The sequence below is a fragment of the Gossypium hirsutum genome, chromosome A07 (assembly GCF_007990345.1).
Source record: "Gossypium hirsutum isolate 1008001.06 chromosome A07, Gossypium_hirsutum_v2.1, whole genome shotgun sequence".
NCBI lineage: Eukaryota > Viridiplantae > Streptophyta > Magnoliopsida > Malvales > Malvaceae > Gossypium > Gossypium hirsutum.
Genome location: NC_053430.1, coordinates 72,655,448 through 72,668,048, shown reverse-complemented (window position 1 = coordinate 72,668,048; position 12,601 = coordinate 72,655,448).

Sequence of the window (12,601 nt, the reverse complement as noted above, 5' to 3'; positions counted from 1 at the left end):
TCCAATCAAACTTAACGTCTTCCTGAAGCAGTTTCATCATCGGAGTCGCTATCATGGAAAATCCTTTTACAAACCTTCGATAGTAACCAGCTAAGCCTAAAAAGCTTCTAACCTCAGTTACATTCTTAGGCGGTTTCTATTCAACCATTGCAGAAATCTTACTTGGATCAACTTGGACTGTAACACCCCTTACCCGTATCCAAGGCCGAAATAGAGTACGAGGCATTACCAAACTTAACCATACACATAGATGAAAACCGGGCCATAAAATTTCATTTAATTCAAAACTTTTTGAACACATGCATAGACTCATACTGAAAGACATATAACGTGGCGTAAATGAGCACTTACACATCCATAATCATGCAATAACATGTCATTCACTTTCAACATATTTGCTTACCATCCTGTATATAATATACATTCTCACATTAACTAGAACTAGGCATGCTAAATCTTATTCTCATTTTATACCATCATAATGTAGTTACCAATTTGTCCATTAAACATCCATATTCAAGGCAACATTACTCATTTCCATTTAATTCATGATCCACTGGCCTGCATTTAACTTACCTGATGTATTACCAATCATGCATAACAAACAAAGGTAACTATATCATCACATCAAAATATAGGACATGGCATGATTAATTAAACTTATAAACCATAATGGACAAGGATCACATCTCATGATCATATATGATAACTCAATGCAGATTGATACGTATGGTCAAAATCATAATAATAATACATATCACAAACCAACTTCCTATACATGCCACTTACTTGATATTTCTAATATTTGAATTAATTTTCCCAAAAATGATAGTTTGATAGTGTGATTTTGCCTCCGACGATCTCCAACCCCGAGCGGACCTGCCAATACTAAAGAAATGGAGAGGATGGGTAAGCTTTATGCTTATTAAGTGCATATGAAATTAATAAGCAATTACTAACATGCTTTTCAGAATAAAACACTATAATTGTACAATTACACATGTCCAGGTTAAGTTGTTTTATCGAGTTATAGTTACTAAATCATTCATATCTAAAGCTACAAAACTCCAAATTTAGTTTCGTTAATTTTCCTTGAAAATAGACTTATATATATTTCTCCCACAAAATTTCTAGAATTTTTGGTTTAGCCAATTAGTACATTTTATTCATTAAAGTTGCCCCTATTTTGCTGTCCAATAGTTTTAACCTCTCTTCACTAAAAATAATTTATCTCATATTTCGGGACTCAAATGATGTTTCCATCCATTCCTCCTGAAATTAGACTCATTGAAGGTTCTATTCATATAAATTATAACTCATAATTATTTTTGTACAAGTTTTAACAATTTTTCCAAATCAGAACAGGGGATCTCAAATTCATTTTGACACTGTCTCACAAAAATTAGAATATCACATAATATAGAACTCTTTTTGTGACAGCCCAAAATTGACCCTAGTCGGGAAGTGGTTTCGGGACCACAAAACCGAGTCATAAAATTTAGTTAAAATTTTATTTGCATATCTTATATGTGTGATAGTACTTGTATAAAAATTTGATGTTTTAATTTTGTATTAGGAATGTGAATTTTGCTTAAAAGGATCTAGTTGAGAGACTTAGAAAATTACGATAGGTAAATAAGTAAGGACCAAATAGTATTAAAATAGGAAAGTTTGGGTTTGCATGTCAAAGTGCCCAATTCTTGATAAGTGGCCGGCCAAGCATGGTTCCATTCCTCCAAGTTTATGTTGTTTATTATTTAATATTGGTAAGTAAATTAGAATAAATAAAAGAAAGGAATTAAAAAGAAAAAAAGATGAATAAAATAAGGGAGGAAGAAGGAGTGTTAATCCTTTTCCTTATCACAATTGCCGTACCTAAAGAAAGAAAAAGAAGAAAGTGAAGTTAAGGCATTTGGTCATCTTTAAGTTGATTAAGAAGCTCTTGAATATTCGGTGCCCAGGGGAAAAGTTTCTAAGAAGTTTGGCCATGCATGTAACTAGATTGAGGTATGTTTGATATTATTCTTTGAGATTCATGTATATTTTAAGTTGTAAGTTTGAAATCTACCTAGCCATGGTTCAAATTTTGTTAATTGATGGAGATGATATTCGGCCATGAATGTTACATTCTTGGTTGGTATTTTGATGTCTTTGGTGATGAGGTATGAAGATGGTTGATTTTGAGTGTTTAATAAAAAGGATACATGAATTATTGTTAAATAATAGTCGAATGCAGCATGATTAAAGATGTGAATAAATTGAAGTTAAGGAGGTTGTCAATGAAAAATATGAGTTGGATGAGTTTTAAAGAATAAAAATTTAGGTGACTAGAGGTCAAGGACATTCGGCCAAAGGCTTGTGTGCTAGCAAAATCGGCCTAAATGTCGTTTTGATGTGTTGAATTGAGTAAGCTAGATGTTGGAACACATAAGGATTCGGCCTTCTAAAACAATAGAGATAAGTGTATGAAAGGCTAAGTTTAAGTAGTAAGGCCGAATAGGTTGTAGATAAGGCACTTGTGAGTTCTTGGCCAAGCAATTGACAAATTAAATTAGAGTTCTTGTGACGTATAATGTCAAGTCTAACTTGGTATATTTGGCCACCTAACTAAGTACATCGGTGGTGTTGAATGTAATCTTACACATTCGGCCATATGGGGTAAAAATGGGTCGAGTGTTCATGAGATGAAATTAGGTGTTTAAATGATGTCATAGTTGACATTGTGCATATATACATGCATTCGGCCATCTAATTGAGTATGAAGGTGGTGTTAAATCTAATTGTGATGCCCATTCCAAAGTATATATATATACATATATATATACATAAGTATGCCCATTCGTGATGTTACCTTTAATTATGTGTATAATCGACTAAATGGGTAGTTAGTGAGGATGGTTGCCGAATATACAGACATACATATGCATGTGTAATTGAATTATAAATGTTTAGCAAGATGGTTAAACTAGTTGATTTATTGATTAAGCTCAAGGAGTTAAAGGAGGAGAATCAAGCAAAGGCAAAGAAAAGATCATCGAGTAGCCGAGTTGGAACCGTCTTACCCAACACAAAGTAAGTCATTAAGCATATAGTTTGTATTAATTTAAATGATCATAACGTCTATGTAATGATGCTGAATGGAATGATAAATATATATATACATGTATGTATGTGGTGATGAAAGTGTTGAATGAAGAGAAAAGAGGTGAGATGTATTGAGTTGTTGATCTCGGCACTAAGAGTGCGGGTATAAACATTTATGATCATGAGATTGGCGCTAAGTGTGCGGGTTTAAATTGTACAGCACTAAGTGTGCGAGCTTGATTATGTAGCACTAAGTGTGCGAGTTTGATTATGTAGCACTAAGTGTGCGAGTTTGATTATATAGCACTAAGTGTGCGAGTTGATTATATAGCACTGAGTGTGCGGACTTAATATATACTTTTGAATCATTATGGACACTAAGTGTGCGACATTATTGAGTCGATCACGGACAGCGGATCGGGTAAGTACCTTGAGTTCGTGACTAATAGGCGTTATGTTTATATTTGAAGTTGAGCTTGGTAAGTTTGAACCTATGTGACAATTATAATTGAAGTCACGTACATAAGATTTATCGTGGAATAGGTGAAAGGTCGTTTAGTTGTATGATTGTAACGAAAATAAAATGATGTATGAAAATGCCTCGAATATCCTATTGATTAGTATATGGAATGTGAATGCATGACTTGGTATGAGATTGAACCGATAGGTTTGAGGAACTGTGGTATGGTTCGGTATGGATGGAGTAACTAGCCTCGTTCCATTTTGCTTCCTCTTGTGATAATGTCATTAATGGATGGTAGTGCATTGCTTATGACTTATTGAGTTATATACTCACTCGGTGTTTCCTTGTCACCTATTTTAGGTTTCTTGGACTCGTCTCTTTTTGCGTGATCGGGCCGTCATCGGAGTCATCACACCGGCTAGCAACTTTTGGTATTTTCTTTTTAGTCGGTCTAGGAGAACATTTCGGCATGTATAGGCTAATATGTTTTGTTGAAATTTGGTATGTAAAATTTTAGCCATGCGAAAATGGCATAAATGTTCGGTTGGATTTGGTTTTATAACGTTAGGTCGTAAGTCTTGGTAATTCGATTTTCTTTTTATGCCATATGTCATGGCTGATTAATTTTGGTGTTAAGATTCATGATATGGCAATAGTGTAGTAGGGAGATGTTTGACAATGATTAGCCTTTGGTATGGCTAGTCATGATTATAATTTTGTGATATGTATGATGAATTACTAGATAGATCAATGAGAAATCACGAAATGGGCATAGTTGCTTCAGTAACAGATGCTGGCAGCAGCAGTGACGTGGGATTGAAAAATTACAAAAATTAGTAGGAATGGAATTAAATAGTGAATAAATTATGTAATCGAAGCTCGATGAGTCTATTTTCATATAGAAGTAACGAAACGATCATATGGACAGTATGTTAAGAGATATTCAGGTTCTCGTGAGACAGGGCCAGAACGGTTTCTGGGTTCCCTGTTCCGAATTTGGAAATTCATTATAAATTAATCAGAGATAATTAGGAGTCATGCCATATATTTATAGATTCCTCTCTGAGTCTAGTTTCTATAGAAACAAACGGAATCAGTATTGAAGCTTTGTGCAGGGAGTTATCCAAATCGTAATGCATGAAGGTCAGTCTAGTCGCACCCTGTAATAGGGGAGAATTTAAATAATAAACTGGACTAATTGGCCCTACCAAAAATTCTACAAAAATTCTACCATATAGGTATATGAGTCTATTTCCAGGGAAAATTTACAGAACTGGATTTCAAGTTTCAGAACTCAAGATATGATTTTTAAAGCGACTAGTTCGCAGATTGGCAGCTTGTCTGGGAAATGTCAAATAAGTGGTTTGAAGTCTGTTAACACCTCGTGTTCGACTCCGGCGACGGTCTCGGGTTCGGGGTGTTACAATTTTATTGGTATCAGAGCCAGGTTTAGTCGGTTCTAAGACTACCATAGCACGTATGAGTCTAGCTATACATGCCTTAATGTTAATGTTTAAATGTGTGATGACTTCTGACGGTTAAAATTTTTGTTTTGATTAGTAAATGGATCCCGGTGTAGAGAGAACCTTGGCGGATGACGTTGAAAGTGTAGCGACTGCTCCTGCACAAGGGACGCCGCCTGTTGAACCTCAGTCATCTGCGAATGATCAAGGTGAGGGGGCTAAACAAGCCTTCTTTACCATGATGAATGAGTGGGTCGCGCAATATGCCCGAACCAATCCGGCTGTCCAACAATTCCCGAATTTGAATAATCCACCCCAAGAGCCCGTAATGCCATCAGTCACTGATCCTGTGAGGCTGAGTAAGCCACCTGTAGACTTGATTTGGAAGCACGGGGCTGAGGAGTTCAAGGCCATAGTTACTGATGATGCTGAAAGGGCCGAGTTCTGGCTTGATAACACCATTCGGGTGTTTGATGAACTGTCATGCACACCCGATGAATGTCTAAAGTGTGCTATATCCTTGTTGCGGGACTCAGCCTACTATTGGTGGAGGACCCTGATTTCCATAGTCCCAAACGAACGAGTTACTTGGGACTTCTTTCAAACGGAATTCCGAAAGAAATATATTAGCCAACGGTTCATTGATCAAAAGCGCAAGGAATTCTTGGAACTCAAGCAAGGCCGTATGACAGTATCTGAATACGAACATGAATTTGTAAGACTCAGTAGGTATGCCCGGGAGTGTGTAGCTGATGAGGTTGCTATGTGCAAAAGATTCGAAGAAGGATTGAATGAAGATTTAAAGCTACTAGTGGGTATTTTGGAGATAAAAGAATTCGTAACACTAGTCGAACGAGCCTGCAAGGCGGAAGAACTTGGAAAGGAGAAGAAGAAGGCTGAATTTGAAGCTAGAGACTATCGTAAAAGATCGACGAGTAAAGCTCCGTTCTCAGCTGTAAAGAAGTTCAGGGAGGACACTAATAAGTCGAGAACGACTGCGGGAATTTCCATCAGGGCACGACCATCGACGGACTCCCGAGCAACTTCGGTAGCTAGTGTGGGCAATAATCGTCAAGAGAAACCTGAATGTCCCAATGCGGAAGACGACACCTAGGTGAATGTTGGGGTAAGTCTACTAACAGGGCCTGTTACGGATGCGGTTCGAAGGACCACTTCATTAGAGATTGCATGGAGCTTGATGAGAAGAATAAGATTCAAGGTGCAAGACCTAGTGGAGTGACAACTAGAGGTAGACCACCGAGAATTTTAGGAGGTAGGGGTGGTAGTCAGAGAGGGGCCTCTGATACGGCTGTTCGAGCCGAGAACCGTACTCCTGCTAGAGCATATGCCATTCGCGCACGAGAGGAGGCATCCTCCCCTGACGTCATCACTGGTACCTTCACTCTCTTTGATACTACTGTGATTGCATTGATTGACCCTGGCTCTACTCATTCATATGTATGCGAAACCTTAGCATCCAGTAAGACTCTACCTGTTGAGTCTACTGAGTTCGTAATTCGAGTGTCAAACCCTTTGGGTCAATGCGTACTTGTTGATAAAGTGTGTAAGAGATGCCCTCTAATAATCCGAGAATCCTGTTTTCCGGCCGATTTGATGCTTTTGCCGTTTGACGAATTTGATGTTATTCTTGGTTTGGATTGGTTGACCGCGCATGATGCGGTTGTGAATTGCAAAAGCAAGACTATTGATTTGAGGTACGCAAATAACGAGATAATCCGAGTTGAGTCTACAGACTTAAGGGGTTGCCAGCTGTAATATCAGCAATGTTGGCCCAGAAATATGTAAGAAAAGGGTGCGAAGCATACCTTGCTTATGTACTTGATGACAAAGAATTAGAAAAGAAACCCGAATCTGTGTCGGTGGTTTGTGAATACCCGGATGTTTTTCCTAAAGAGTTACCGGGTTTGCCACCTGTTCGGGAGATAGAGTTTGGTATTGAGCTTGTACCTGGAACTACGCCAATTTCGATAGCTCCGTATCGTATGGCACTAACCGAGTTAAAGGAATTGAAAGCTCAATTGCAAGAGTTGACGGATAGAGGTTCGCTCGACCAAGTTCTCACCTTGGGTGCACCAGTATTGTTCGTGAAAAAGAAGGACGGAACCATGAGATTGTGCATTGACTATCGTCAACTGAATAAAGTGACGATAAAGAATAAATATCCATTACCGCGCATTGATGATTTGTTTGATCAACTAAAGGGAGCCTTAGTGTTTTCAAAGATAAATTTGAGATCGGGTTATTATCAGTTGCGGATTCGAGATTCGGACGTACCCAAAACTGCTTTTAGAACGAGGTACGGTCACTACGAGTTCTTAGTGATGCCGTTCGGGCTCACTAATGCCCCTGCGGTATTTATGGATTTGATGAATCGGATCTTCAGACAGTATTTGGACCAGTTCGTAGTTGTGTTCATTGATGACATCTTAGTCTATTCAGGAGATGAGACCGAACATGCTGAGCACCTGAGATTAGTGTTGCAAATTTTGCGGGATAAGAAGTTATATGCTAAGTTCAGTAAGTGTGAGTTCTGGTTAAGAGAGGTTAGTTTCTCGGGTCATGTGGTATCCGCATCGGGTATTCGAGTTGACCCGAGCAAAATTTCAGCCATACTTAACTGGAAGCCTCCAAGAAATGTTACCGAAGTTCGGAGCTTCCTGGGGCTCGCCGGTTATTACCGACGATTTGTCAAAGGTTTCTCGATGATAGCCACACCAATGACGAAGCTACTTCAAAAGGATGCTAAGTTCGAATGGACGGAGAAATGTCAGAAAAGCTTCGATCAACTGAAAACTCATTTGACTGAAGCTCCAATTTTAGTGCAACCCGAATCAGGCAAAGAGTTTGTCATTTATAGTGACGCATCCCTACTCGGGTTGGGTTGCGTATTGATGCAAGAAGGTTGAGTTGTGGCCTATGCGTCGAGACAATTGAAGCCACACGAGAGAAATTATCCAACCCATGATCTCGAACTAGCCGCCATCGTATTTGCTTTGAAAATATGGCGACATTATTTGTTTGGCGAAAAGTGCCATGTATTTTCGGATCACAAAAGTCTCAATATTTGATGACTCAAAGAGACTTAAATCTGCGACAAAGACGTTGGCTTGAGTTGTTGAAAGATTACGAGCTTGTCATTGATTACCACCCGGGAAAGGCTAATGTGGTTGCGGACGCCTTAAGCCGGAAATCACTGTTTGCTTTACGAGCGATGAATGTGCACTTGTCTGTTCTACCCGACAATGTGTTAGTAGCTGAATTAAAGGCCAAACCATCATTGATTCATCAAATTCGTGAAGCTCAGAAAGTCGACAATGAATTGGTTGCAAAACGGGCTGAATGTATTCCGAATATGGAATCCGAATTTCAAATTGATGATGACGATTGTTTGAGGTTCAGAAGTCGGTTGTGTGTTCCAAGAAATTCAGAACTCATTTCGATGATTCTGAACGAAGCTCATTGTAGCCGAATGTCAATTCACCCGGGGAGTACGAAAATGTACAATGATTGAAACGTCGGTTTTGGTGGCATGGTATGAAACGGGACATCTCCGACTTTGTTTCGAGATGTTTAATATGTCAACAAGTGAAAGCAGAACATCAAGTTCCTTCAGGATTACTTCAGCCGATCATGATACCCGAGTGGAAATGGGATCGAGTCACAATGGACTTTGTGTCCGGACTACCATTGTCAGCAAGCAAGAAGGATGCGATTTGGGTTGTTGTTGATAGACTGACTAAGTCGGCTCACTTTATCCCTGTGCGTACGGGTTTTTCATTGGATAAACTAGCCGAATTGTATGTTTCTCAGATTGTGAGATTACATGGAGTACCTATTTCTATCGTGTCGGATAGAGATCCGAGATTCACCTCACGATTTTGGAAGAAATTGCAAGAAGCTTTGGGTACCATGCTGCATTTAGCACCGCTTTTCATCCACAAACCGATGGTCAATCCGAGCGGATAATTCAGATACTTGAGGATATGTTGAGATGTTGCATCCTCGAGTTTAGTGGTTCATGGGAACGGTATTTACCTTTGATTGAATTCGCTTACAACAATAGTTTTCAATCAAGTATTAAGATGGCACCTTACGAGGCTTTGTACGGTCGTAAATGCCGTACACCATTGTTTTGGACCGAGCTCAGTGAAAGTAAAATTTTCGGAGTCGATTTGATTAAAGATGCCGAACAGAAAGTAAGGGTAATCCGTGAAAGTCTAAAGGCAGCCACGGATCGTCAGAAATCGTATGCGGATTTGAAACGAAAAGACATTGAATATCAGGTGGGAGATAAAGTGTTTCTTAAAGTTTCACCTTGGAAAAAGGTACTCAGATTTGGCCGAAAGGGCAAGTTGAGTCCGAGATTCATTGGGCCATACGAAATATCCGAACGAGTCGGTCCAGTTGCGTATCGATTGATTTTACCCCCTGAACTTGAAAAGATTCACGACGTCTTTCATGTTTCGATGCTTCGACGCTATAGATCTGATCCTTCGCACATAATTAGTCCGTCGGAGGTTGAAATTCAAGCCGATATGAGTTATGAAGAAGAGCCGATGCGTATCCTAGCTCGTGAAGTGAAGGGGTTGCGAAACAAAAGGGTTCCGTTAGTAAAGGTGTTATGGCTCAAACACGGGATCGAGGAAGCTACTTGGGAAACCGAGAGTTCGATGAAAGAACGATACCCAAACCTATTTACCGGTAAGATTTTCGGGGACGAAAATTTCTTGAGTGGGGGAGAGTTGTGACAGCCCAAAATTGACCCTAGTCGGGAAGTGGTTTCGGGACCACAAAACCGAGTCATAAAATTTAGTTAAAATTTTATTTGCATATCTTATATGTGTGATAGTACTTGTATAAAAATTTTATGTTTTAATTTTGTATTAGGAATGTGAATTTTGCTTGAAAGGATCTAGTTGAGAGACTTAGAAAATTATGATAGGTAAATAAGTAAGGACCAAATAGTATTAAAATAGGAAAGTTGGGTTTGCATGTCAAAGTGCCCAATTCTTGATAAGTGGCCGGCCAAGCATGTTCCATTCCTCCAAGTTTATGTTGTTTATTATTTAATATTGGTAAGTAAATTAGAATAAATAAAAGAAAGGAATTAAAAAGAAAAAAAGATGAATAAAATAAGGGAGGAAGAAGGAGTGTTAATCCTTTTCCTTATCACAATTGCCGTACCTAAAGAAAGAAAAAGAAGAAAGTGAAGTTAAGGCATTTGGTCATCTTTAAGTTGATTAAGAAGCTTTTGAATATTCGGTGCCTAGGGGAAAAGTTTCTAAGAAGTTTGGCCATGCATGTAACTAGATTGAGGTATGTTGATATTATTCTTTGAGATTCATGTATATTTTAAGTTGTAAGTTTGAAATCTACCTAGCCATGGTTCAAATTTTGTTAATTGATGGAGATGATATTCGGCCATGAATGTTACATTCTTGGTTGGTATTTTGATGTCTTTGGTGATGAGGTATGAAGATGGTTGATTTTGAGTGTTTAATAAAAAGGATACATGAATTATTGTTAATAATGGTCGAATGTAGCATGATTAAAGATGTGAATAATTGAGTTAAGGAGGTTGTCAATGAAAAATATGAGTTGGATGAGTTTTAAAGAATAAAATTTAGGTGACTAGAGGTCAAGGACATTCGGTCAAAGGCTTGTGTGCTAGCAAAATCGGCCTAAATGTCGTTTTGATGTGTTGAATTGAGTAAGCTAGATGTTGGAACACATAAGGATTCGGCCTTCTAAAACAATAGAGATAAGTGTATGAAAGGCTAAGTTTAAGTAGTAAGGCCGAATAGGTTGTAGATAAGGCACTTGTGAGTTCTTGGTCAAGCAATTGACAAATTAAATTAGAGTTCTTGTGACGTATAATGTCAAGTCTAACTTGGTATATTTGGCCACCTAACTAAGTACATCGCTGGTGTTGAATGTAATCTTACACATTCGGCCATATGGGTAAAAATGGGTCGAGTGTTCATGAGATGAAATTAGGTGTTTAAATGATGTTATAGTTGACATTGTGCATATATACATGCATTCGGCCATCTAATTGAGTATGAAGGTGGTGTTAAATCTAATTGTGATGCCCATTCCGAAGTATATATATATACATATATATTACATAAGTATGCCCATTCGTGATGTTACCTTTAATTATGTGTATAATCGACTAAATGGGTAATTAGTGAGGATGGTTGCCGAATATACAGACATACATATGCATGTGTAATTGAATTATAAATGTTTAGCAAGATGGTTAAACTAGTTGATTTATTGATTAAGCTCAAGGAGTTAAAGGAGGAGAATCAAGCAAAGGCAAGAAAAGATCATCGAGTAGCCGAGTTGGAACCGTCTTACCCAACACAAAGTAAGTCATTAAGCATATAGTTTATATTAATTTAAATGATCATAACGTCTATGTAATGATGCTGAATGGAATGATAAATATATATATATACATGTATGTATGTGGTGATGAAAGTGTTGAATGAAGAGAAAAGAGGTGAGATGTATTGAGTTGTTGATCTCGGCACTAAGAGTGCGGGTATAAACATTTATGATCATGAGATTGGCGCTAAGTGTGCGGGTTTAAATGTACAGCACTAAGTGTGCGAGCTTGATTATGTAGCACTAAGTGTGCGAGTTTGATTATGTAGCACTAAGTGTGCGAGTTTGATTATATAGCACTAAGTGTGCGAGTTGATTATATAGCACTGAGTGTGCGGACTTAATATATACTTTTGAATCATTATGGACACTAAGTGTGCGACATTATTGAGTCGATCACGGACAGCGGATCGGGTAAGTACCTTGAGTTCGTGACTAATAGGCGTTATGTTTATATTGAAGTTGAGCTTGGTAAGTTTGAACCTATGTGACAATTATAATTGAAGTCACGTACATAAGATTTATCGTGGAATAGGAGAAAGGTCGTTTAGTTGTATGATTGTAACGAAAATAAAATGATGTATGAAAATGCCTCGAATATCCTATTGATTAGTATATGGAATGTGAATGCATGACTTGGTATGAGATTGAACCGATAGGTTGAGGAACTATGGTATGGTTCGGTATGGATGGAGTAACTAGCCTCGTTCCATTTTGCTTCCTCTTGTGATAATGTTATTAATGGATGGTAGTGCATTGCTTATGACTTACTGAGTTATATACTCACTCGGTGTTTCCTTGTCACCTATTTTAGGTTTCTTGGACTCGTCTCTTTTGCGTGATCGGGCCGTCATCGGAGTCATCACACCGGCTAGCAACTTTTGGTATTTTCTTTTTAGTCGGTCTAGGAGAACATTTCGGCATGTATAGGCTAATATGTTTTGTTGAAATTTGGTATGTAAATTTTAGCCATGCGAAAATGGCATAAATGTTCGGTTGGATTTGGTTTATAACGTTAGGTCGTAAGTCTTGGTAATTCGATTTTCTTTTTATGCCATATGTCATGGCTGATTAATTTTGGTGTTAAGATTCATGATATGGCAATAGTGTAGTAGGGAGATGTTTGACAATGATTAGCCTTGGTATGGCTTGTCGATAATTTTGTAATTGTATATGA